This window comes from Lactuca serriola, chromosome 7 (genome assembly GCF_051521515.1).
Source record: "Lactuca serriola cultivar US96UC23 chromosome 7, Lser_US96UC23_V15, whole genome shotgun sequence".
NCBI lineage: Eukaryota > Viridiplantae > Streptophyta > Magnoliopsida > Asterales > Asteraceae > Lactuca > Lactuca serriola.
Genome location: NC_136414.1, coordinates 4,045,711 through 4,072,625, shown reverse-complemented (window position 1 = coordinate 4,072,625; position 26,915 = coordinate 4,045,711). Strand labels below are relative to the sequence as shown.

The 26,915-nt window shown below is 35.5% G+C and overlaps 1 long non-coding RNA gene across 1 annotated transcript; it reads left to right on the top strand.

The window, feature by feature from the left end:
* Positions 1-5,718: 5,718 nt before the first annotated feature.
* On the top strand, positions 5,719-8,431 carry LOC145064998 (uncharacterized). Its single transcript, XR_013688189.1, has 5 exons — positions 5,719-6,160; positions 6,287-7,053; positions 7,159-7,268; positions 7,366-7,424; positions 7,499-8,431. It is a non-coding gene; the product is annotated as an uncharacterized LOC145064998 (long non-coding RNA).
* Positions 8,432-26,915: the final 18,484 nt, after the last annotated feature.

Below are 26,915 nucleotides of genomic sequence, written 5' to 3'. Positions count from 1 at the left end.
TAGTAAAAACACAGGGGGGTAATTTCAAAATTTAGACATGAAAATGGACATTTCCGGGTATAGACATGCATTCCGCGGAGCTCCGCGAAATGACAAAATTGTAATTAAATCAACGTAAAAAAAAAAAACTCAAGATCCATTCCGCGGAGCTACAGTAGATTCCGCAGAGCTCCGCGGAGGTAGGTCCGAGGAATGGATCTTGAGGGTTTTTTTTTTCCCCGCATCGATTCTTCGGAGTTTATATTCATTACCCAACTAATTATTTTCAAAAAAAGATTATCATACTATCATAATCTTTTCTTGAAAATAATTAATTGGTAAATAAATATAAACCCCGAAGAATCGATCAGGAAAAAAAAAAACTCAAGATCCATTCATCGGAGCTACCTCAGCGGAGCTCCGCGGAATGGATCTTGAGTTTTTTTTTTTTTTTTTTATATACGTTGATTTAATTACGATTTTGTTATTCCGCGGAGCTATAGTAAATTCCGCGGAGCTACCTCCGCGGAATGCATGTCTATATCCGGAAATGTCAATTTTCATGTCTAAATTTTGAAAATACCTCCTATTTTTTGGCTATTGCCGGTATTTTCCCTTTTATTAAATTACGTCAAATATTGTACTGTTATTAGGAAGACAACACAAAACCGATTAAATATTTTTACTCATTCGAGTATTATTCAAGGGCGGGTTTTAGTGGGAGCCCAAGATAGCTCGTGCTGCCCCTTAATTTTTATTTTATTTATCTTATTTTTTTTGAAACAACCATATATTAAAATGATAGCAACAAGCTAGACCAAAAACCAATTTTAAAGTATTAAAAGGTTGTTAAAACCAACAAACCTATTAACTAGTATATTTTCTATTTCTATTACAATTACAGTACCACAACAATATAAGACCCAACGGTGTGCATGCTACTGCACACTGCGGTATATGAGGTGACACTGTGGTGTGCGGTAAACACTGCACCAACCTTTAAAGAAAAATTGTGATATACATGTCGCACGTTATTGTTTCACCGCACGGGAACAACAAACCTACCCTTCAAAGGTAGTACTTTATGCATAAAAATGTATAATGTAGTGGGTGTGATAAGGTGTGGTATGACATCCATTAATTTTGTGGAGTAAGGGGAAAATAACATGGCAAGCCAAATGTGTGGTTGTTGGAACTTTGCTCTATAAAATTACAATGTGAGACTTATCCCATATTGGTGGAAGAGAAAACTTTTTCCCACCTTATAAGGTTTGTCCCACTCATTTATTTAAATGAACCAAGTAATAGTTAAGCAAATTGGGTTTGGGTTGTGGTGTTGGACTAGTCAAATTGGATTAGTAGTAGGCTTGAATTATTAAATATTAATAGTCAAAGATAGGGCCTTGCGGCTCTTCTTGACTAAATAATATTTTTTTATATATAATCCGAAATTAATTAGTCATTAATTATTTCTTTATTTATTTATTACAAAACAAATTCTTATAAATAAAAGATTAGCTGCAGTCAATTTTTAGCAGTTAATTTCGGTTGGTGGTTTACAACCACTTAAGCAAGCCAATAAATGGAGGAATTAAGACAGTATTTGAAGGCTAATGAACCACATACACTTTCTCTCAAAAATCGTCCTTGGTATCAAAAAGGATCATGGTGAATTTCGACAGATTCAAGATCTGTTCTTGAATTGGTTGTTGTATCCTCAAGACATATCCATTCCAGAGAAATTGTCTTAGGACACTGCAAAAGCAGCCCTCAATCTGTATAATTTCTGTAATCTAATTCTTGTATATTACATATATTTTAATTTCGTTTGTTTTACTTCTATCATAACAGTGGTAAGGTGAGTGACCACACCACCAACCTAACTTTCTAATAGAATAAAAAATTTAGTATTTTCTCAACGTCTTATCAACAAACAACATTACATTCATATATTTCCAAATAAACTAAATGGTTGTACCAGCAATAGCATCTACCTTCATTTTCTTTTTATCAATAAACTTCAACCCAATGATCCATGAATACAAATCTCAGAGTGAACTAAACTCCAATGGTTGGTATATTTTTAATAGTTGGTTGTTATTTAGCTATGCAATATGACAATGTTATTATTATTTAAAAAAAAATTGTTTTCTAGTTAATTATGACTTTTTATGTAATTTTATTATATTTTATAGTTATATAATATTTAAAATTTATTTTTTATGCTGTCTCGAGCTTACGCCTCGTGAGGTGAAGGGAAAACACCTCGAGATATGATTTTGTACTTTTAAACATTGGTTGCAACAACTTATTATATGTCTTCAAAATCTGTTTATTTGGCTTCTAAAATATCAAGGAATAGGGATAAAATTGAATTTACTAAATATTGTAAAATTTATTATTACAACTTCAAGTCTTAATAATCAAGTCTATCCTTACATAAAAACATTTTTACATGTTGTGAGGATTATCACATTATTGGATTCCTCAGTTACTACATTCTCTGGCCCTTCCATCAATTGGATTTAAAAGGTTCTTCTCAAAATTTTTTGCTTTGTGTGGAAGGCAAAATTAGGAAGGCTTCCTGTTGCTGATGAGTTGAGGACTAGAGGTGTTAATATTCAATCCTCTTGTTGTGGTCTTTATGGTGATCTTGGCAAATCGATTGATCACGTGCTGATCGACTATAGAATTGTGACAGTGGCTAGAGATTTCTAAATTGGTATGGTATCCCCACATCAGTTCTTTGGTGTTGCAGACTTCTTAGATTATGCAACAAGTTAGGGTGAATTGCCTTAGGGAAAGGAAGGTTGTCATCACCATTTTCTATTGCGTATTATGGAACTTATGGAAGGCTAGAAACAAACACATTTTTAATAAAATTGTGCCCTACCCAACTAAAGTGGCCGTAATGTAATTTCTTTATCTTTTCATGGTGGAAACATATATAGGCGTGGGTTAGGTACACTTAAATGGGTTGATTGGAGTTGCTCTCTGCTTTCGTGTTTCTTGTAAACTTGTATTCTTTGTTGCGCCGCGGCTATCTCATTGCTAGTCGTGTTGGTGTTTTTATTTATATAGTTATTTGCCCTTTAAAAAAAATGCTTTTAAAATTTTGAAAAATAGAAATCAATTAAGTTTGTCAAATATTGCAAAAATAATTATTACAACTTCAATTCCCAATAATTAATTTATCCGTACATGGAAACATCTATACACATTACAGGATATTATGTATATGGTTTGTAGTTAAAGGGGCCTGAAAAAACATATGTTCTAAATTTCTAATAGAAAAAAACATATATGGAAACCATTGTCGCTTTGCGATATTACCTTATTTGACTGAAATTTGGGTAAAAAGGTGAAAAATGTTTCAAACATGTTCAAACAGAAAAGAGCTAAGGGACCATTGTGGTTTTGAGATTGAGATATTACAATGTTTGTCCGAAATTTTGGTAAACAAGTGCAAAATATTTCCTTTTAATATCGGTTTTTGCTTCAAGATACTTGAGTAGAATTTAATGTTTTAAAACCTGTTTTTTTAGTTGGTCCGTATCGTGAATGGGTTATGGACCAACGGTTCAACCACCGAGCAAATCCGGTTTTTAGAATTTTACTTTAAAATATATGATTTGGTATATGTAGTGATCATTGATTTTGAAAATATAAATTGTTTACTGAAAAATCACCCAACGTTTCGGCGTCAGTTTTTGAACTTTTATACTATTAGTTATGATGACTTATGTTTAAGTTTAGTAATTATTAATTTTTACATTTTAACAAATGCATAGATTTAAGATTGATCCAAATACATCAAAAAGTAACATAAACTACAATAACAATTCATAAATAGGTTCAATCACTGAGTCAATGATTCAAACAAGCTACGGGTCAACAGTTCAACCAATTTTTGGTAAACTCAAACGGTTCAATTTGATTAATAGATAGACAAAAACATGCTCTTAATTGAACTATTCGCTATTTCTTTTCATCGGTTCACTAGTCAAACCGATTGAGCCAGATTTTAAAACACGGGTAAGATCTATGTTCCATTGTAGTGCAATCTAGCCAAATAGATAAAAATCTGGATTTTAAAACACCGGTAAAATCTATATTCCATGTAGTGCAATCTAGCCAAATAGATAAAAATTAGAGAATTGTTGAATTAAGGACCACCATATTGGAAACTTTATAGAACTGACATGACATGCACCAAACATCAACATCTTTGAGTACATATTTCCATGCTGGCACGAATGACAATGAATCTTTAAAAATTAGAACATTATTCGAATTCGCTTGTCGATGTCAATTTGGGTGTTCATTCAATATTGTAATAATACAAATGTTTAGAAACAAATAATTAAAGACTTACTTAGATGACACACTAATATAATTCATATGAATATAAAAGTTTTAGAGAGAGACTCATAAATTTTTGAGACCTTGTTGATATCATTTGTTGTTGGAAACTATACGGATTTCTTATTTGGTTGAAAGCACAAAAGCATGATATGGTTCATTTGACGTAGAAAACAACATAATTTATTTTTTTCGCTTTTAAAATCAAAATGTGCTCATGTTTGTTAAGACGAGCCGTAATAACGAGCTAGCTTGATTATCAAAGTATGGTAAGAAAAATACCAAAATTAGATACAACAATCATCACCACGAATATATGTTTAACGTACACATGTTACTAATTTGTGTTAACTAACAAGAGTACATTGCATAAGGTGGATTAATAGCTTAATATTGTGAGTGAAAAAGTATATTTCGATAAATGAAGTTACATAAAGTATGTTTCTATTATGTTTATTAATATGACATGACTAATAACTAATAAGTATGCGGGCACTTAGGAAAGATGTCTCGACTTCAAACACCTAAAGACCACACGTCCACAATATTAATATTTAATATTGTGAGAATGTCCAAAAATAATGTTCGCCCATGTAACACTCGAACGAGAAAATACTTCATTTAATTCAGATGTCGTAAACTTATATACATAAACGTTGAACATCATATTTAATTAAAAATGGTAGATGATTATGATGATTGCCTCTCAAGTGTTTGCATGTGTCTCCTTGATCAGGTGTTTGTTGTTGATAAAAAGTTTATGACTTTTACAATTTCAAAGTTGATAAATTTTCCTGAAAACATAGGACCATTGATTAATGCTATCTTTTAACTTCTTTCTAGAAGACATTTTATTTAATATATGGTTATCCAGACGATGTGATGTCAATAATTTTGTCTAAATTATCATTTAAGAAGATTTTCAGAATGGTTAATAAGAACATATATAAGATTACTAAACATTTATAGATTTTTTACATTTAAATATGCAACTAACAGGAGCAACCACAACAAAAGCTTTTAAACCTTTTGGTTAATTAAACTTGGTAAAGTTGGTAAAGTAAAAAAAGAGAGTGTGGAAATTTTCTCATTATGATTTTAAATTTTGAAGGCTTTTTTCTCGGAATTATGTAATATATTAAAAGAGAGTATCATTGTGAATAATTTTTTCTTGTGATTGGTTGGTGAATTTTGTTTTTGTTTTTTGTTTTTTTTTTTTTTGTTTTTTTTTGTTTGTTTCCTTCATACTCTTATCCTATAGCCTTTCCAAATGTCTTGATCCATTGTCCATGTGTCTCCCATTTATGATGCACCGTCTCTAACATCCAATAGAATACCTCCATGTATTTTCTACCGATCATATCCATGTTTCTCGGTTCCTCTCCACCGCCTTATCTCTCTTATCGACTACCCCATCCACCGCAAAACGGTTTCTCCTTCAAGTTCTGGGACTGGTGTCCATGCGTTTAACACCGCTTTTTTCATTGATTGGGGGATAATTTTTTGGAGTCGGCCACATTTACCCCGTCCATCATCATTCATCTCTCTCGTTTTAAATGCTACTTCTCATCGCTTTATCAATCGTGTTCCAACAGTAATCTTCCACACCTTTTGTTTTTCGTTTCTATTCCATCTTTCTCTGAGGAGGGTTCGAGATGGAGCGATCGCGTGTCACAGTGGCCATCATCGCCGCCCTAGGCGAAAACCAGCTCAACACACCGAAGAACAAAGAACACCCCAAGCGGCCACAGAGAGCCAAGACCGCCACCAGTGTTTCATCTGCGACATCATCTTCCCATTGATCTGCAACTATGGCCAGGTGAATCTTAACTACCAACCGCTTGCAAAACATTAGGTTTCTTTTATGTGCCAAATACTCCTCTATATGTTCTACTTCTCATCATCTTCTTTTTATCTCTATATTTTGGTCCCACAAACATCTCAGAAACTGCTGTCATGGATCTCAAATCACTACTTGAGATTGAAGAACAACAAGATAAGGAACAAGATGAAGCACAAGAACACCGTAGAAAATGTGAAATTGAAGAAAGAAATGCCCTAAAAGCATATCTAAAAGCCCAAAGGGCATTAGCTGAAGCCAATACTAAATGTTCCTATCTTTACCATAAACGTGAATTATTTTCAGCTAATCTTCGGTCTCATGTCATGGAAGACTTAACCATGTTCTGATCAAACTTAAACATGCCAGTGCTACGTCAGCATACTGGACCAAAGTTGATTACTACCGAATCAACACGAAGGTTACATAAACCACCTTTGTTTTGCTTCTACCATTTTTCCTGAATCCTGTCATTGATTTTAAAATTTTATCAGCACGGTGATTATTAGATATGGGGTTTCAATGGTAAATTTTAAAAGAATTACATTGGGAACGATTTGAATTTCATATCTTGAAATGAATCATCTATTGATTCAAATGACCATAGATTGAAGCATAAATTATTGATGTTCATATGACACCATCTAAGATTGTGAAAATTTTCCTTAAACTAAAGTGAGATTGTGAAAATTTTCCTTAAATTAAAGTGATAGAATGTTTTCCATGGATACATGTTATGGTACTAGCTAATTGAATTTCTTTTCTCTATGATGGAGTATAAGGTGCATTCATATAACAGAAATGGTTTATGCGTGGTGGGCTTAATGGATGATCACTATCCGGTTAGGAGCGCCTTCTCTGTGTTGAACTAAGTAAGCTCATATTATTAATAACTTTAAGAAACAAATGATCATATGATCAATCATATCAGATCCTTAAAGGTTTATATAAATGACTTGAAGCTATATTTTGATTAGGTTATAGATGAGTACGAAAAGAAGCATGGAAATTCATGGCAGAACATACAAAGATATCACTGCTCAATGGCCATATCTTAATGATGCTTTAACCAGGTTTCATGTTTGAGGTAACATTTAACCTTCTTTGACATTGTTATGCACTTGATGTGCTCTTTTTTATCAGATATCTGATATCATATTTGAATCTTTTTTTTAACTATACAGGATCCTGCTCAGGTAGACAAGCTGTTGAAGACGAATTGGATGAAACCAAAATCATCCTTGTAAGCATCAAATTCCTTATTTTCGAAATGAATTTTTGTTATTAACTGCGGCAAATAATCTTTTTTTTTCACAGCATAAAACCATTTATAATATCCTTGAAAGAGGCGAAAAGCTAGATAGCTTAGGTGAGAAGAGTTCTGATCTCAATGCAGCATCACAGGTTCATCTTTAAACTTTTCTCATCAATATGCATGATTTTAAAGAGGGAAAATTTGTAAAAGGTTAGACTTGATGGGGAAGTCTCATTTTCTTGACTTTTCTGTGTTAATTCGTTCCTTTTGTATTAACTCTTGTCTCCTCTTAATTCTATTAAGTTAAAAAGAATCAACCGATACAATGTTGGCTACAGGCTAGTGAGTGGATTTAAAATTTTCCCATTCCCACATTTGTATATTCACAAATTACATGTCTAGAAACATGTTTTAGGGTTTAGGGTTTTCTATACAATTTGTTCGATTCTTATACATGCTTCAAGAAAACAAGATGACAACCAACAAATAATCTACACCATTGACTTATATCTGTGGGTTTAAGCCACATCAAAGGTATGTCAACCACATATTACTGAGTTCTGGTGCTTATCTATAATATTTCACTTTTTTCCCTCCATTAAAAAATTATCAATGTGTGTTTTTGTTTTGACAAACAGATGCGACCAACAATTACACAATTCCTACACTCAAATATGAAACAATTTAGTAATTTGTGACATTGGATTCTGCAAACATGTCTTGAATGCAAAGTTTTTAGCATCCAATTCAGGGTAGAAAAGAAACTACCGTTGATTCCTAAGTTGTCGGAACCGGAACTAGAACCGTTTACATCGGTTCCTAAAACTTTGGAACCGTAATGCTGAGTTGATTTGGGATGGTGTTTGAAGTACAAACATGATTGTTATTTGTTGCATTTTTCATATTTAAATAGCATGGTCCTTTACAATGTAACTTAATAAAATCTTCCTGTATTTTTTCAATTCTTTGGCGTTTCCAACCCCGCAAAGCGGAGTTCTTCCCTAGTTTAATATTATTTTACAGTTTTACTTTGTTACAAATAAAAAGTTGTTATGAGTTGATTGTTTACACAAGTTTAGTTATATCTATTTTATGATATGTTTTTTTTCTAACACATTCTTTGATTTTTTTTAACAACTGAATTTTATATATATAAAGAAAACTAGAAAAAAAGAGATCAATGAACAAATAATTAATTGAATAGCCAATACGGAATTTTTTAACCACTCAACCCAGTCGACTTTAATTTTAGAATTTTCAAGACTAAACCAATTAAAAGAAAAATGTAACAATTTTCTCAAAGACTACATCTTTACTTACTGGGACAAAAAACCAATGAATTAGGGAATAGTTAAAATGGACCCCGATGGTAGACATGAAAACCATATGGACCTTGATGTTGGAATGAGCCTGGTCATGGCCAAAAAAAACTTCAGAGATTAAGGCAAATGATCTCAAGTTTGCCCATTATAGTCCAACCTATACTAGAGGTATCCCTCACGAGCCACATGATCTCAAGATTTGCTCTTGCGATAGTTGATACTAGAGTCCTAAAGCACTTCCAAACTCCCACCATGAAGCCTTATGATGGAACTATGGATCTCGCAAAACATGGAGAACAATACACGGAAAGAATGGAGATCATCCCCATTCCCACACATTTGAAGGAAGCTTGTCTATGCAAGAGTTTCAGTTTGACCTCACAGGATCTACCTTAAAATGGATTCTTAACATTCTGTGAAATCCCCAAATTTACAGTCATTTAAAAAAAAGTTCATTTATACTTATTTTAAAACAGAGTCTTTCTTTTGTTGCGAAATTGGTCCCAAAAATATTATTTCAATGTGAGATAATATTAACATTAAACAATTCCGAAGAAACGTTCGACATTGATATCTTTTCAAAACTTTGTATGTCATAACTTATACAAAACATAAGCATAAACAGATCTTACATTTATTTTCACTAATGGTCTATATCTCCTTTAATCTCTCAGTATAATGTATATATTCGCATCGATACCTATGATACAAAAAAAGTGAGTGAGTCAGGTTGGGAAACCTGGTGAGTACATACAATTTTCAACCCATAATAATATAGTTAATTATCAAACAACTAACCTAATTTCCCATCCCCATTATCTTCTTTATTCTTAAGGATATACACTAAGGATCTTTTATTTGATAGTACTAGTTCATGGATTCCTCCGTAATACTTGTCAATAGGTTGTTTTTCTATCTTCCTTTCTAAAGTTTTTTCCTAAGGAATAGACAAGAAGTTCATCGCTGTCAGTTTTTATCTAATATGCATTAAGTCCATAGGTGTTAGTGTTTATCTGGTAGGCACTAAGTCCATAACTACCAATCTTTATCTAACAGACACTAAGTCCATAGCTGCCAGTGGTTAGGCATGAAATCCATCGCTACCAATGTTTAGGCACGAAATCCATCATTGCCAGTGTTCCACGGGACGGTCATGAATAGTCTTGGTGGTTGTCACCTTTACTTTGTTAGGTGATTATATCATTGATACACTGGTATCATTCCTACATCATTCTCACACTAGTACCTTTTCCACGGTCATGACATTCTATGATTGCCTATATCTTTAATTTTACTATGGCACCTATTACTACCATTTGTTACCTAATGTATTATATCTATAAAAATACATATATGGTATAAATCATATAACTTATCTTTATAACATTCCATCTAACACATCATATTTGCACATAAGCACATATATGGTATAAATCATATAACTATGCACCCACTTGTTAAAGTGGATGATTGGAAAGTTGGGCAGTGCTTCCTTTAGCACTTGGCTTTTCCCTTGATGTGACCTAGGTTCATTTATCCCTAAGTCTTAGTTTATTATTTCTTATGACTAATTAATATTCGAGATCCCTTAATAATCCCTATGTATTCTGATCTATAGCTTATAAGAGACAACCAGGTAGGATCATATCTAAGGTAGGGTCCATTTGGTATACATAGTATACTGTTTGGAAATCCCACTTTAAACACCTTATTAAATCCATCCTAGACATCATCCTTGTAAGTAGATCAATAAATATACGACTTAGAATCACTTATAAACGTTAATTATAGGTTCATAATAATAACTATGACTATAATTAAATGTTACACTTAAATAAAATAAGCGTAGCTTAACTTATAGAGTAATCTAGTGAAAATCGAGATATTATGCGGGTAGAATCTCGATCCGAGAACTTCTATTCTCCGACTATCTTACTCCACAGGGCCCCGCTATAGTAACCGGGAACTTGGGATTATAGGGAATAAGGAATAGAAATGATCTCTAGAGGATTCAAAGGAAGGATGTGAGAAAAATTATCTGAAATCGGAAGTTTATATAGGCTGATTCGGGTACGTGTCGCGCACCCTGTCCCCTGCATGCCACGCATCTGGTTAGCCATGGTGACATGTCGCTCGATGGGTGGTGCCACATGTCGCAATCTCGTGGGTTGTCGATACGCGTCGTGCATCTTGTCTGTGCGCATGACTGCATGCGAATTTTTATAAAATCTTAGAAAGCTTATAACTTCTTCGTACAAGCTCCGTTTTTTACAGTTTTATATCCACGCGTAGCTATCGACGAGATCTACAACTTTCGTTTAGACTCCATCGGCTAACTTTGACTTTATTTTTAAAGTTATATTTTTAATAGGCTTAGATTATTAAAGTCCGTTAAAAACTCATAACTTTTTCATCTGAAGTTTGTTCTCGACTGTCTTTATATTGTCGGGTTTCTATTAACGAGATATTTGATTCTTGTTTAGATTTTTTTGGCTAAAAATCAACCTATCTAATATTCAATTTTTGAGCTGTACAGTGCTCTGCTAAATCTTATAAAAATCATAACTTCCTTTAATGAAGTCAGATTTAGACGTCCTCTATATGCACGCTCTCGGTTTAATAAATAATATGACTTTTGTTTAGATCACTTAGGATAAAAAGTATTTTATCAAAATTTTACTTTAATGATGCGTAGAATCGTGTCGGTTTAATCGCGAAACTTCGAAGAGGCATAACTTCTTCATACAAAGACAAATTTCAACGTTATTTATATGTGTGGAATCCTTGTCAAAAATACTATAGCTTGGTTAAGATTATTCATCATAAATAATCTACTATTTAAAAGTCATTATTTTGGCGTATAATAACTTATTTTCCTAGCCCGAATTTGCAGATGTTACATTTATCTCCCCCTTAGGATGATTATGTCCTGGAATTATCAACAAAACATGGCTTGCATAATGACTCTACCAGTTTCATTTCCATCCTAGGTGGTAATTGTAACTCTTACGTCCTTTGTGTTTCAAATTCTTAGACTATTTAGACTGTTGACGGTGTTGCACTTACTTTTTCTTCTAAATTGGATGTTCATGCTCCTTCTAGGATAGACTTTACCTAAATTAAGATCCTTACTTCAAGCACCGAAATAGACCGATGGGTCATGCTCTAATGACCTCTCATCGTATAATGCAACGGTTAGACTCTAATAAAAAAAATTGTCAAATTTTTTTTTAGCCTAAATATGACTTAGACGCACCATTTGGAGAAGATTGATGTTTTTGGTGTTGAAAAATGATGAGTTGATTATAAGTTCGTAAGTTCACATGTTTTTTTAGTTTTCACAATAACTCGTACCTAAGCTTATATACCCTTAAGGGTATATTTACTTTTCCATATATATATATATATATATATATATATATATATATATATATATATATATATATATATATATATATATATATATATATATATGGAAAAGTAAATATACCCTTAAGGGTATATAAGCTTAGGTACCCAAACTCACAATAGTACATCGTTTTGTATCATATATAGAGATTGTAATTGTCCAATGTTCTCATAATTCAACTTCTAACTTGAATTACTTCAAACATTTTTAAAAATTTCGTATTTATCTTCCTCTTACATAATTGTCATTTTCAACAATAATATATATAGCCTAGTAAGTGTTCGACAAAAAGATGTGATGTAAGAGGAAGATAATAGTGAAAATTTAAAAATATTGAATATAAATCATGTTAAGGATTGAAGTTTAACAAAATTATAATTAATATATCAAACAAAACTACGTATTATTATGAGTTTGGGTACCTAAGCTTATATACCCTTAAGGGTATATTCGCTTTTCCCATATATATATATATATATATATATATATATATATATATATATATATATATATATATATATATATATATATATATATATATATAGAGAGAGAGAGAGAGAGAGAGAGAGAGAGAGATAGATGAATCCCATCCCTTATGAGGAACAAAGAGGTACAAGTGAACCTTCAAGCTAGTGCTAGAAGTCCAAGGTATCCATATGTTTTTCTGTTTATTATTTAAAACTTAAATGGTTGGAGAGATGCGACTTCAGTGTTCTTTCCTACTTTTTCTACAACCCAATGATTATGGATGTAAAAGCAAGAAAATAGAAACATTAAGAAGTTGGTGGAAAAAAGCAAGGAAAAATGATGCTACAACCAAATCATAATAGAGTTATTCTAATAATAACCGAATCACATAAGAATTTTTTCGAAAAGCCAAATATCCCTAGTCCGTCAAATTGAGCCAATTAAGCAACATATCGCATACCCTTTTCTAGTATTTCCACTATTTTTGCTTAATCAAAAGTTTTTTTTTTTTTTTTTTTTTTTTTTTTGTATGCGACAGTTTTAAGGGAATTCTTTTGCTAAAATTAGAATTTAAAAAAATTAATAATAATCTTTTCCTTAAAGAGAATCATTGTCATCGACTATATGGTGACAATGGTAATATATAAATATATTTAACAAGTTAAATTATCAAATATGTACAAAAAAAGAAAGTCTTTTAAATTTGAAAAAAACGAAAAGTTAATTACCTTAATAAATTATTTTCCCCATTTTTAATAGTGATTTTATTTTTCATATTTGTTTGTATTATTTAAAAAAAATTTGAGACGTTATTTTTAAAATATCCATAATGTCATAAATACTGATCAATTCTAAATTTTACTTTTTAATTAATGAATATCTTTTTATTTTGTGAAATATATATATATATATATATATATATATATATATATATATATATATATATATATATATTCTTTTGTTTTTAAACATATATAATATTTTTAAAGTAAATGGTATCTAACAATAAAATTAAATAAATTAAATATATAAAAATAAGTATGGAGGGTCTTTTAGAAAAATAAAAAAGAAAATATTATGTACCAAATAAAAAAATATGTATAATGTAAATGTTTTAAAATTATTACAACTTTTTAATACCTTTTAATTAGAAGTTTATAAAAAGTTTTAATTTTTTTAATACAACTTTTAAACTAGCATTTAACGAAAGTATTTTAAAATGTTATAAAAAAAGTATTAAGTTGTCATACAAACACTTTTAAAAATATTGTAAAAGAAAGTTTAGAAATAATTGTATGAAAATCATAAAAAAAAATTGTATGAAAATATAAAAAAATAAAAAATAAATAAAAGGTTAAAAACTTGTAAGAAAAAATTTAAAATATTTGGTTTAAAAGCACTTGTATTAAAATTATATGAAAGTTAAAAAAAAATATAAGCAAACTTTAAAACATTGTATTAGAAAAAACCTATAGAAAAAAAATATCATAAAATGTTGTAAGAAATTATAAAAAGTCTTATGAAATTTGTAAACAGAAAATTGTTCACATTTAGGCAACTTTTTTTTTTTATACACATTTAATCATTTAACTTGTTAAATGTGTTCACATATTACCATTGTCACCTGCTATATATATTATCATCCTCAGATGCTATAGCAAGTGATAATGGTAATATGTGGAGATTGAATTGGTATGGTACCGATTCTTTTTTCCCTAAACCTTATACCGTACCAACTATAGTTAATATACAAATTTTGCTACCAGTACCGAACCAAATACACTTGGTACCAATATGTTTAGCTACCAACAAGTTCGGTTGGTATAAATTGGTAATGGTATACACCTACTTCTCTTAAAATTTTATTGTAAGATTTAGACTTAAACAAAAACATCTGGTAATTTTGACATTTAGTAAAGAAATTAGTTGTGTAGTTATTTTAATTTACTAAATAATTCTATTGAAGTAAAGCTAAAGTAACTGATGTGACATGGTTCCTCCTCCTTTACGTACTTTGTTCTTAGAGATTCCGATGAACCTGCAAGGTCACAGCAAGAAAGGGCCGCCAGCCATTTTCCAGGAAGGGCTCCCGGAAAAACGCTCTGACGGTCAAGTCAGTGGATAGACTTGGGGTTGTATTGTGATTAAACTGAGAGAGAATCACTTACTTCCCAAGGCACCTAGAGTAGCCTTTTATACGAGACCCTTCTGCTAGTCCGTATGGGACAAGGGCGCCAGACCCGACAAGATCGGGGACGCAGATTGGCAGATCGTGCTCCTAAATCTCTCAGAGCCAATGATTGGTTCGGGCAATAATGCTTTAAGAATCTAGCTTGTCTCCTGACCGTTCTATTTTTCCCGGAGTGGAAGGCACCCCGGGCGGGGCAGAGCCTTTCTCTACGGGCGCCCCGGGCGGGGCAGAGCCTTTCTCTGCGAGCGCCTTGCTCTTAGGGGCGTTGTCCGTCGGGCTTAGCCTTACGGGCGCATCATGCCTTGGGGCATTCTCTGGCGCGACCAGGCGCGGATATTTCGTGCGCGCTAGGGCACGTCATCAAGTCCCCTAGTCCAGCATGCGTAGCTTTGTTATACTAACTATGACGTTCTGGGCTTAGCTGTTTGGTACACACGTCAAGCTTCAATTCAATCGTCGCTTTAATTTTTACGGAGACGTGATTGCCTATTGTGGCAGTCAATTACATCATTACATCAAGGATTTTAAATATCCCGCCTTTCCCTATTCTGTTATAAGGCCAAAAGCGTTTCATGCTTACACCACTCTTTTCTCTTTTTCTTTCCTCCTTCTTCTAAGGTTTTGCTTATTCTTCTTTGGTCTTATGGCTTCTCAATCCGGTGCGATTCCGTTTAAGGCCAACTTCAAGCTTCTTGGAGATGCTTATGGATTTTCCCCGGTGGACGGAGCTGAGTTTCCGTCGTCAGAGTCGATGATCTTATCTCCTCCACCGGGTAAGGTAGGTATCTACTTGAAAACCCTTGATGTCGGTCTACTTCTTCCTATTTCTGAATTTTAGGAAGAGATTTTGTAGAAAATTGTAACGCCTGTGTTTCCGGGCTTGCCATTTTTAGCAATGTAATAGTCTAGGTTAACCTTTGTAAACCGTTTTGAAATAATAAGATTGTATTATTTGAGTATTATGTGTTTTGTGCTTAATTGCTTAATTATGTGGTTTGATTAATTAAGAATAAAAATAAGCGTCAAAATTAAAGTGCAAAATAAACTTGATATCTTCGATTAATGTTGTAGTAGTTGAAACGAGGTTTCCAAATATATATAGAACGCCCAAATCTGACTTCGTATGAGGAAGTTATGATTTATCGAAGTTTCGGCTTAGCGGTATGCAGCCTGAAATACTCGATTTGAGATCGAGGGGTTTTTAGCCGAAGCAATCTAAACGAGGATCGAAGGTCTCGTTGTTGGTATCGAAACTATGAAAAGTTAGGCGAGAACGGACGTCAAACGAAGAAGTTATGAATTTATAACGAAGTTTTTCTGTCCCGGCCTATTAAAAATAAATAATAAAAATAAAGTTAAAATTAGCCGACGGAGTCTAAACGAAAGTTGTAGAGCGTAGTCTCACCTTTGCGTGGATATAAAGAACGTCGAAAATGGAGTTCATATGAAGAAGATATGAATTTCCGAAGTTTATTAAATAATTTGTATTTAAATTTTATTGGAAAATCCGGCATTATCCGAAGAGGAGTCATCGGACTCATCCGAAGTACACCCCGCGTACACCGAGGAATGTCGACACTCGCACTCGAGCACTTCGGATACGTAAGCAGTGACGATTTCAGACTAGTACGCCCCGCGTACTCCGAGGCTCCAGCCTCCTATAAATAGGATCCGAAGGCAGCCGACTCTTTTGCTATTTTTCTCTCTTCTCTCTCCCGTTTTGCATTGATTTGCATGCCAGAAATACCCCGAAGCCCCGGTATTATTCTCGAGCCCCGAAGCAAGTCCCGAGATCCCGAAGATCCCGAGAAGTGCGGTTCTCGAGCCGAAGCTCTGCCCGCGAGAAGTTCAATTTTTGTGAAGATCTTCCAGATCTGCTGAGGATTACTACTTCTGCAAGTCGTAGTGTTGTCCGATCATCTTCTGATCAAGTGAGTGTATACTACCTTTCATAAACACAATAATAATACAAGTATGGTTCGAGTGTATTAAGTATATTGTTGTTTATATGTGGGAGTATGTAGTTACTTTCTTCTAACGCATAATCATGAAGTATTTTATACGAAATACGTGTTATGTGTATATTTTGTGTTATATGTGTGAATGTATATTCACTCTCTTCTATCTCATGGATCTGATTTGTTTTCTATGAAATACGTGTTATGTGTGTGTGCCTCATCTGTTATGTGGGATATGTATTGATCAAAGCATGCTATACAGTTTTTTTAAATTATGTATAAAAATGTATTTTTTATCTACTAATATGTTGGGTAGAACATGGGTAGATAGTTGGTGTGTAATAAACAGATGAGAGGCCTCGTTGTTGTTTTGATTCAGTCATCTAGCGGAGTTTAGATGACGACCACGTACTTTTCTAGACAGTCTTGTGGAACATTAGCAGGTTCGCCACCTGTAGGTGTTAATGAACTTGGGTGTTCATTCGCTGTACTCCATCCCCCTCATGGTTTCCTTATTTGACTTATATTGCTGAGGAACCCCCGAAGCATGTGTTGTCGCCCCGATGAAATATTCTTAGACTATGTCCCTTATGTTAGTTGTCTTAGGGACATAAAGTGAGAATAACGGGAATGAGTAATTGGGTTATTGTTGGTTGGTGAAAATTAAATATGATTATTTATTGTGGGTTGAAAACCCTATATGCTCACCAGGCTCCTAAGCCTGACCCACTCAGTTTTATTTGTATTACAGGAAGTGGCGCGAGGGCATAAGATTGATGAACCATCAAGTTGTTTTGTTTACAAGTCTGTATATGTATATATTTTTTGAATGACTTGTAATGTTATCGTTTATGCTTATTGGTCTGTATCGGAACATGACACCCCGAGTTTTGATTATATAATGAAAATACATTTCTTTTATGAAATGCTTTGGTAAACATTGTTTTATCATGTTTTGTTTTTGGGAACAAATTCCGCAACTCTTTCAAATCAAAAGGATTTACTCTGAAATTATTTTAAAAGCATAAATGAAAATCGGTCTTTTCTGGCCGAGATTTTGGGGATGTCACAGTTGGTATCAGAGCATTAGTTTAAGCGAACTAGGAATTTGTAGGATTTCTAGACTTAAACTTAGAATGCTAAGTGAAGTTTTGAGATGTGTGTCTGTTATGTTTTAGACATGAGCACTAGTTTATTTTAGGAAAGTTTCCTAAAATGCTTTTATATGCTAAATGTTATATGTTGCCATATATGATATTATTTGTTCGGATCTATGGTCTGTTGCCGACCGAATCTAGAAACTTATGTGTGTAGAAGTCTAAGCGTGCGTCTACGATATTAGAACTAGCATGTAAACGTTTCGGAGTGATAAGGATGATTTGAATATCTATCATGAATGAGGATCTAATTTCACCTTATTCGGTGTGTAGATCAATAATGGTAAGAACAAGAAGTGGAGTTGGAAATGCTGATGAAAACAGGAATCAACCACCCATGATTGAACAAATACCTGTCGTAGCAGCAGCACCTGAGCCAATAACCATGGATGGTGTGCAATTGATGATTCAGACGATGTTGGATCGTTAGATGGATGAAACTAGACAGTTGCTTCAACGGAATCGTGAAGAACTGTCAATTCGTGTGGAAGAGCCCGAATTAAATGAAGGGCACTCGGAAGGTGGAAACTTCAGTGGGTCTGTTGGTCAAGCCAACCCACCGATAGTTAGGCAAGATAACCATGATGGAAGGAATGATGGAATGGGATGCAAGTACAAGGACTTTCTAACTTGCAAACCATCGACCTTCAATGGAAAGGAGGATCCGATTGGAGTTATGGATTGGATCTCGGAGATGGAATTGGCCTTCATGACTTGTGGCTGTAAAGGCAAGTTGCAGACTATCTATGCAGTGCGTCAGTTCCGAGGTGGAGCCGTTCATTGGTGGAACACTCTAGGGAAGACTTTGAGCCCTAATGAGCCACTGTAATTGTCATGGGCAGAGTTCTTGGCGCAGTTCAAGCGCAAGTTCTGCTCGGCTCAAAATCTATTGGAATTGGAGAACAAGTTTTTGGCATTGACGAAAAGCAGCATGTCAGTTGATGAATACACCAATAACTTCACCGATAAGATGGAGTTTGCCTTGTGTATCGTCCCAGACGAGCTGACAAAGGTGGACCGGTATGCGAAGGGACTCCCATGGGAGTATGAGGTGCCAGTACGTCAGACACATACTCTAGAGGCAGCTATCTGGGCTGCCAAGTCTGTTGAGAACATGATTAAGGGGAGAACCACCGACAAGGTTGAGGTTGGTGACAAGAGAAAGTTTGAGGGAACGTCTGGTTCCGGTAAGAAGGGCAAATTTTCGAAATCTGATTCGAAAAAGTTTGGAGGAAAAGGAGGCGAAGCGAAGTGGTGTGATAAGTGTAAGAAGAAGCACTTTGGGAAATGTAGTGAGGATGTAACCTGCTACAAGTGTGGAAAGGTTGGACATTTTGCCAATGAGTGTCCGAACAACAAAAGGATGTGTTTTGGTTGCAACGAAGAGGGGCATATTTTGAAAGACTGTCCGAAGAAGAAGGAGGCAGCTAGGCCCAACATTCCACCAAAGCCGACGGCGAGAGCCTTCCAGATGACACTCGAGGCCGCGAAAGATGAAGCTGATGTCGCTTCAGGTACCTTTCTTGTTAACGAACTACCTGCTCAAATTTTGTTTGATTCTGGAGCCAACTACTCCTTCATTTCACATGAGTTTGGTAGAAAACTAGCTTTGCCTGTTGATAGACTAGATGATGCTTTATTAGTCGAAGTTGCTAGTGGCAAGTTTGTACCTGTTAGCCATCGTATGAAAAACATCTTAATTGATCTGAATGGGAATAAGTTCCACGAGGAATTATTGCCTATCGAACTTAATGGTTTCGACATCGTTTTGGGAATGGATTGGCTTAGCGCCAATGATGCCGAAATTTTGTGCAAGAAGAAGATAGTTAAAGTAAACCCGCCTGGGAAGGATTCATTTATGGTGTATGGGGACAAACGCAGAGTGAATTCTAGAATCATTTCTCTAATGAAAGCCAAAAAGTGTTTGACCAAGGGATGTACATCATACTTAGCATTCGTGATTGATGCTAAGAAGGAAAAGAAGGTGATGCAGAGTATTCCAGTGGTGTGTGAGTATCCAGAAGTATTTCCCGAAGATCTTCCTGGATTACCACCCGATAGACAAGTGGAGTTCAGAATTGACTTGTTACCAGGAACCACGCCAATAGCAAAAGCACCTTACCGATTAGCACCGACGGAGATGAAGGAGCTAATGATGCAACTTCAGGAGTTATTGGACAAAGGTTTCATTAGACCTAGTTCATCGCCCTGGGGAGCTCCGGTGTTATTCTTAAAGAAGAAAGATGGAAGTATGAGAATGTGCATTGATTACAGAGAGCTGAACAAGGCAACAATAAAGAATAGATATCCGTTGCCAAGGATTGATGACCTGTTTGATCAATTGCAAGGTTCGAGCTATTTCTCGAAGATCGATCTAAGGTCAGGATATCATCAACTAAAAGTAAGAGAGCAAGATATCGAGAAGACTGCATTCAAAACTAGATATGGACACTACGAGTTCTTGGTTATGTCGTATGGACTAACCAATGCTCCGGCAGCATTCATGGATTTAATGAATAGGGTTTGTAATCCTTTCCTTGATAAATCCGTGATAGTGTTCATAGACGACATTCTAATTTACTCGAAAAGCCAGGAGGAGCATGACAGACACTTGCGAGAAGTGTTGGAAGTTTTGAAAAAGGAGAAGTTGTATGCGAAGTTCTCCAAATGTGATTTTTGGATTCGAGAAGTCCAATTATTGGGTCACGTGGTCAACCAAGAAGGGATCATGGTTGATCCAGCAAAGATTGAAGCTGTGATGAAGTGGGAACAACCAAAAAGTCCCACAGAGATTCGAAGCTTTTTAGGATTAGCCGGATATTACCGCAGGTTTATCCAAGGTTTTTCTTCGATCGCTACTCCATTGACAGCTTTGACCCACAAAGGAGCTACTTATGCTTGGAGTGATAAGCATAAAGAAGCATTCGAGAAGTTGAAGAAGAAGCTATGTGAGGCACCGATACTTTCTCTACCTGATGGAGTTGAAGACTTCGCTGTTTATAGCGATGCGTCTGGGGTTGGATTGGGTTGTGTTTTGACCCAAAGAGAAAAGGTGATAGCATATGCGTCTCGACAGCTGAAGGAGCATGAAAAGAATTACCCGACTCATGATTTGGAGTTGGCAGTGGTAGTTTTCGCTTTGAAAATATGGAGGCATTACATCTATGGCACGAAGTGCAAACTTTTTACTGATCATAAGAGTCTCCAATATCTCTTTAATCAGAAGGAATTGAATATGAGGCAACGACGCTGGCTAGAATTACTTAAAGACTACGACTGCGAGATACTTTACAACCCCGGTAAAGCTAATGTTGTTGTTGATGCTCTCAGTCGGAAAGTCAATCTTGAAAGTAAAAGGCCAAGAGCGTTGAGAATTGAAGTTGTCTCGACCATTGTGGAAAGTATAAAGAAAGTTCAAGAAGAAGCTTCTGAGAAGAATGACCGGAAGGAGGAACGTTTGGGTAAAACGTTAGTGTTTGGTACAAACGGTCATGGACTGAAGGTATTCCAAGATCGTATTTGGGTACCTAAGTCAGGAGGAATTAGGGATCTTCTGATGGAAGAAGCTCACAAAACCATGTACTCAATTCATCCTGGTAGCACTAAAATGTATAGGGACCTAAAACCCTACTACTGGTGGCCGACGATGAAGCTTGATGTTGCAAAGTATGTGGCCGAGTGTGTGACTTGTGCGAGAGTCAAGACACAACATCAGAAACCATACGGGAGTTTAGAACCATTGCCTGTGCCTATAGGTAAGTGGGAAGACATTGCTATGGATTTTGTCACTAAACTGCCCAGAACAAAGAATGGTCACGACATGATTTGGGTGGTCGTTGATCGATTCACTAAGAGTGCGCATTTCATAGCAGCCAAGGAGAAATGGTCTATGGAAAAGCTTGCGAATTCTTACGTGAAGGAAATTGTGAGGCTTCACGGTGTTCCGTTAACGATTGTATCGGATCGTGATAGCCGTTTCACCTCGAGGTTTTGGAAAAGTCTACAAGAGGAAATGGGTACCAATTTATGTTTAAGCACAACTTACCATCCGCAGACTGATGGTCAGAGTGAAAGAACGATACAAACACTTGAAGATATGCTGAGAGCATGTACCTTGGAATTCCTAGGTAATTGGGATGAACATTTACCATTGGTAGAATTTTCCTATAATAATAGTTTTCACTCGAGCATTAAGATGGCACCTTATCAAGCTTTGTATGGACAGAAGTGTCGTACGCCGTCTTGTTGGCTTGAGGCTGGGGAAAAGCAGTTTATGGGACCGGAGATGGTTCATCAAACTGCTGAAAAGTTGAAAATAATTAGGGAAAGAATGTTAGCGGCTCAGGATCGTCAAAAGAGCTATGCTGACAAAAAGCGAAGACCGATGACTTTTGAGATTGGAGATTCGGTTTTGCTTAAAGTCTCGCCGTGGAAGGGACTTATAAGATTTGGTAAAAGGGGAAAGTTGAGTCCAAGGTTTATTGGACCGTTTAAAGTTCTTCAGAGGGTTGGGAACCAAGCTTACAAGCTCGAATTACCCGAAGAACTGAATGGAATTCACAACACTTTTCATGTGTGTTATTTGAGGAAGTTCACGGGAGAATTTCCCGATATAATTCCAATTTCTGAATTGAGAATTGATGAGAACAAAAGGTTGATTGAAGAACTAAAGGCAATTGTTGACCGAAAGACTAAGAAGTTGCGACGCAAAATGGTTGGGTTAGTGCTTGTCCGATGGAAACACACGAATAGGCCGAATCTCACCTGGGAGACGGACAGTGACATGTTGAGTCGCTATCCGCATTTGTTTGTTGATGTGTGATTCCGGGGACGGAATCATTCTAAGGTGGAGAGAATTGTAACGCCTGTGTTTCCGGGCTTGCCATTTTTAGCAATGTAATAGTCTAGGTTAACCTTTGTAAACCGTTTTGAAATAATAAGATTGTATTATTTGAGTATTATGTGTTTTGTGCTTAATTGCTTAATTATGTGGTTTGATTAATTAAGAATAAAAATAAGCGTCAAAATTAAAGTGTAAAATAAACTTGATATCTTCGATTAATGTTGTAGTAGTTGAAACGAAGTTTCCGAATATATATAGAACGCCCAAATCTGACTTCGTATGAGGAAGTTATGATTTATCGAAGTTTCGGCTTAGCGGTATGCAGCCTGAAATATTCGATTTGAGATCGAGGGGTTTTTAGCCAAAGCAATCTAAACGAGGATCGAAGGTCTCGTTGTTGGTATCGAAGCGATGAAAAGTTAGGCGAGAACGGACGTCAAACGAAGAAGTTATGAATTTATAACGAAGTTTTTCTGTCCCGGCTTATTAAAAATAAATAATAAAAATAAAGTTAAAATTAGCCGACGGAGTCTAAACGAAAGTTGTAGAGCGTAGTCTCACCTTCGCGTGGATATAAAGAACGTCGAAAACGGAGTTCGTATGAAGAAGATATGAATTTTAGAAGTTTATTAAATAATTTGTATTTAAATTTAATTGGAAAATCCGGCATTATCCGAAGAGGAGTCATCGGACTCATCCGAAGTACACCCCGTGTACTCGTGTATGCCCCACGTACACCGAGGAATGTCGACACTCGCACTCAAGCACTTCGGATACGTAAGCAGTGACGATTTCGGACCAGTACGCCCCGCGTACTCCGTGGCTCCAGCCTACTATAAATAGGATCCGAAGGCAGCCGACTCTTTTGCTATTTTTCTCTCTTCTCTCTCCCGTTTTGCATCGATTTGCGTGACAGAAATACCCCGAAGCCCCGATATTATTCTCGAGCCCCGAAGCAAGTCCCGAGATCCCGAAGATCCCGAAAAGTGCGGTTCCCGAGCCGAAGCTCTGCCCGCGAGAAGTTCGATTTTTGTGAAGATCTTCCAGATCTGCTGAGGATTACTACTTCTGCAAGTCGTAGTGCTGTCCGATCATCTTCTGATCAAGTGAGTGTATACTACCTTTCATAAACACAATAATAATACAAGTATGGTTCGAGTGTATTAAGTATATTGTTGTTTATATGTGGGAGTATGTAGTTACTTTCTTCTAACGCATAATCATGAAGTATTTTATACGAAATACGTGTTATGTGTATATTTTGTGTTATATTTGTGAATGTATATTCACTCTCTTCTATCTCATGGATCTGATTTGTTTTCTATGAAATACATGTTATATGTGTGTGCCTCATCTGTTATGTGGGATATGTATTGATCAAAGCATGTTATACAGTTTTTTTAAATTATGTATAAAAATGTATATTTTTATCTACTAATATGTTGGGTAGAACATGGGTAGATAGTTGGTGTGTAATAAACAGATGAGAGGCCTCGTTGTTGTTTTGATTCAGTCATCTAGCGGAGTTTAGATGACGACCACGGACTTTTCTAGACAGTCTTGTGGAACATTAGCAGGTTCGCCACCTGTAGGTGTTAATAAACTTGGGTGTTCATTCGCTGTACTCCATCCCCCTCATGGTTGCCTTATTTGACTTATATTGCTGAGGAACCACCGAAGCATGTGTTGTCGCCCCGATGAAATATTCTTAGACTAGGTCCCTTATGTTAGTTGTCTTAGGGACATAAAGTGAGAATAACGGGAATGGGTAATTGGGTTATTGTTGGTTGGTGAAAATTAAATATGATTATTTATTGTGGGTTGAAAACCCTATATGCTCACCAGGCTCCCAAGCCTGACCCACTCAGTTTTATTTGTATTACAAGAAGTGGCGCGAGGGCATAAGATGGATGAACCATCAAGTTGTTTTGTTTACAAGTTTGTATATGTATATATTTGTTGAATGACTTGTAATGTTATCGTTTATGCTTATTGGTCTGTATCGGAACATGACACCCCGAGTTTTGATTATATAATGAAAATACATTTCTTTTATGAAATGCTTTGGTAAACATTGTTTTATCATGTTTTGTTTTTGGGAACAAATTCCGCAACTCTTTCAAATCAAAAGGATTTACTCTGAAATTATTTTAAAAGCATAAATGAAAATCGGTCTTTTCTGGCCGAGATTTTGGGGATGTCACAAAAATGGATGCAACATTATGCTCACCTCGAATGTTGTTAACAAGCTGGAAGCATTCGAGATGATCTGCCGAGCCAATGGGTTGCTTCCTGATTACTTCGTCTTTAAGTAGTTCTTTAAGTTTTGTGCCACCAACGACAAGTATACTTTTTCTGTCCGGTGAGGGCGCATACTCTAGTTCCTGACAGTAAAACTCCCAAGAACTGGCAGGATAAATTGTTATGGGTTAATTGCGATCTGGTTGGCAACGGGCAGTATCAGGCGAACAACTTTGTCGACGTCGCTCCTAAATTATTTCCCTATAACCAGGTCACCACTAATCTCCTGAGGAGTGTTCAAGTTGTTCCTGAAGGATAAATGCCCATCTTCTATATTGTTGTTGATGGTGAGCAGCTCTATTATTTTCCCTTTTCCCTCCCCCCCTGATGGGGGAATGGTGGAATTTTCTACTTGGTTGTTTAGATTCATCACTTACCTTTGCCCTGACAGGTGTCGAGTCCCCGCTGTCGATGGACGAGGTTTTGCGGAAGCGATATTGGGGGAGGTTGGTGATGGGTTTTGGTCATAAGATCATCCTATGTGCTCATACAAACCCTAATGCTTGGATCTAGGTTTCTATTGTACATGTAAGTTATCCAAGACTATAAACCCTAATTCTAGCATACAAGTAATCATATTAACATAAGAATGGGTTTAAGATATTACCTTGATTGTTATGTAGCAATAACAATCCCAATTCCTCCTTGCATTGACTTTAGAAAGCTTAGAGTCACAAATGTCACTCCTCTAATGATTCACAAACACCAAGAGCAAGAGGATGAAGAGGAGAGAGGATGGAGGCTGCCCTAAAACATGTGAAACCCTAGAAGGATGCTTAGCCACGTTTTTGGGTCATAAGGGATCCATATATATAGGAGGCTATTAGGGTTATCTAACAAGGAAACCCTAAATTGGATGCTTAAGCCCTAAGCAACCCATATATTCCTTTCCTTAAGGCCTTGGACGATTTCTAATGGGTTTCCCCATAAAATTCGTCCACTCCTTAATATAAGGCAATCCATAGCCCAAATTGCAATTATCTTATAATTACAATTCCAGTCCCTTAAGTTTAATTAATCTCTTTTAGTCACAAAACTAATTACTAATTAATTCTTGACTAATATTAATTAAACAATATGATTTCTCCTTTAATATATTATTCTCATAATATATTAATAAATCATATTTAATCATTTTCTCTCCATAATTCATCCTATCAAGTTGCTTTGGTGAAGGCAACCCAAAAGGACCATGCACCATCGGGTCAAGTACATACCAAAATAGTTATGGACTTAGACACTAATCCAACAGTCTCCCACTTGGATAAGTCTAATAACTATTCTGCATATGACTTCAGATCCTGATCTGCAATCATAGCTTTCCAAAGCCGCTGTCAACTCTGATCCTATCAGATACGCGTGTCCTTTAGATAAGGGATCATATATTCCTCCATTCTAGATATCGTATGAGACATGATTTCTAATCATTCTCTTTGTACTATATCTCGATTCCCGATTTATGACGACTGACTAATTGAACAAATCAAATTAGCCTTAGCCCGGCCGAGCATTTACGTTTGTCATCACTAAATCATCGAGGGGCCCAAAGATATCGCTTTTATCCTACTTTGGATAAAAGGAACGGATAAACTTTGATACAATGCTTGCTTGCACTCACTCACCGAATTACACACAATAATATGTTTTATAACACCAAGTTACTAGTGCGTTTACATATTATCAATGTGCAACCGATTTGCAAGATACAACTCACACATCTCGGTTTCAAGAATATAAGATGTTATCGTCTCACCAATCACTCGTGATACAATTCATGGAGTGATCCAAGTGAGCGTGGGTTTAATCCAATGCTCAAATCATATTCATAAG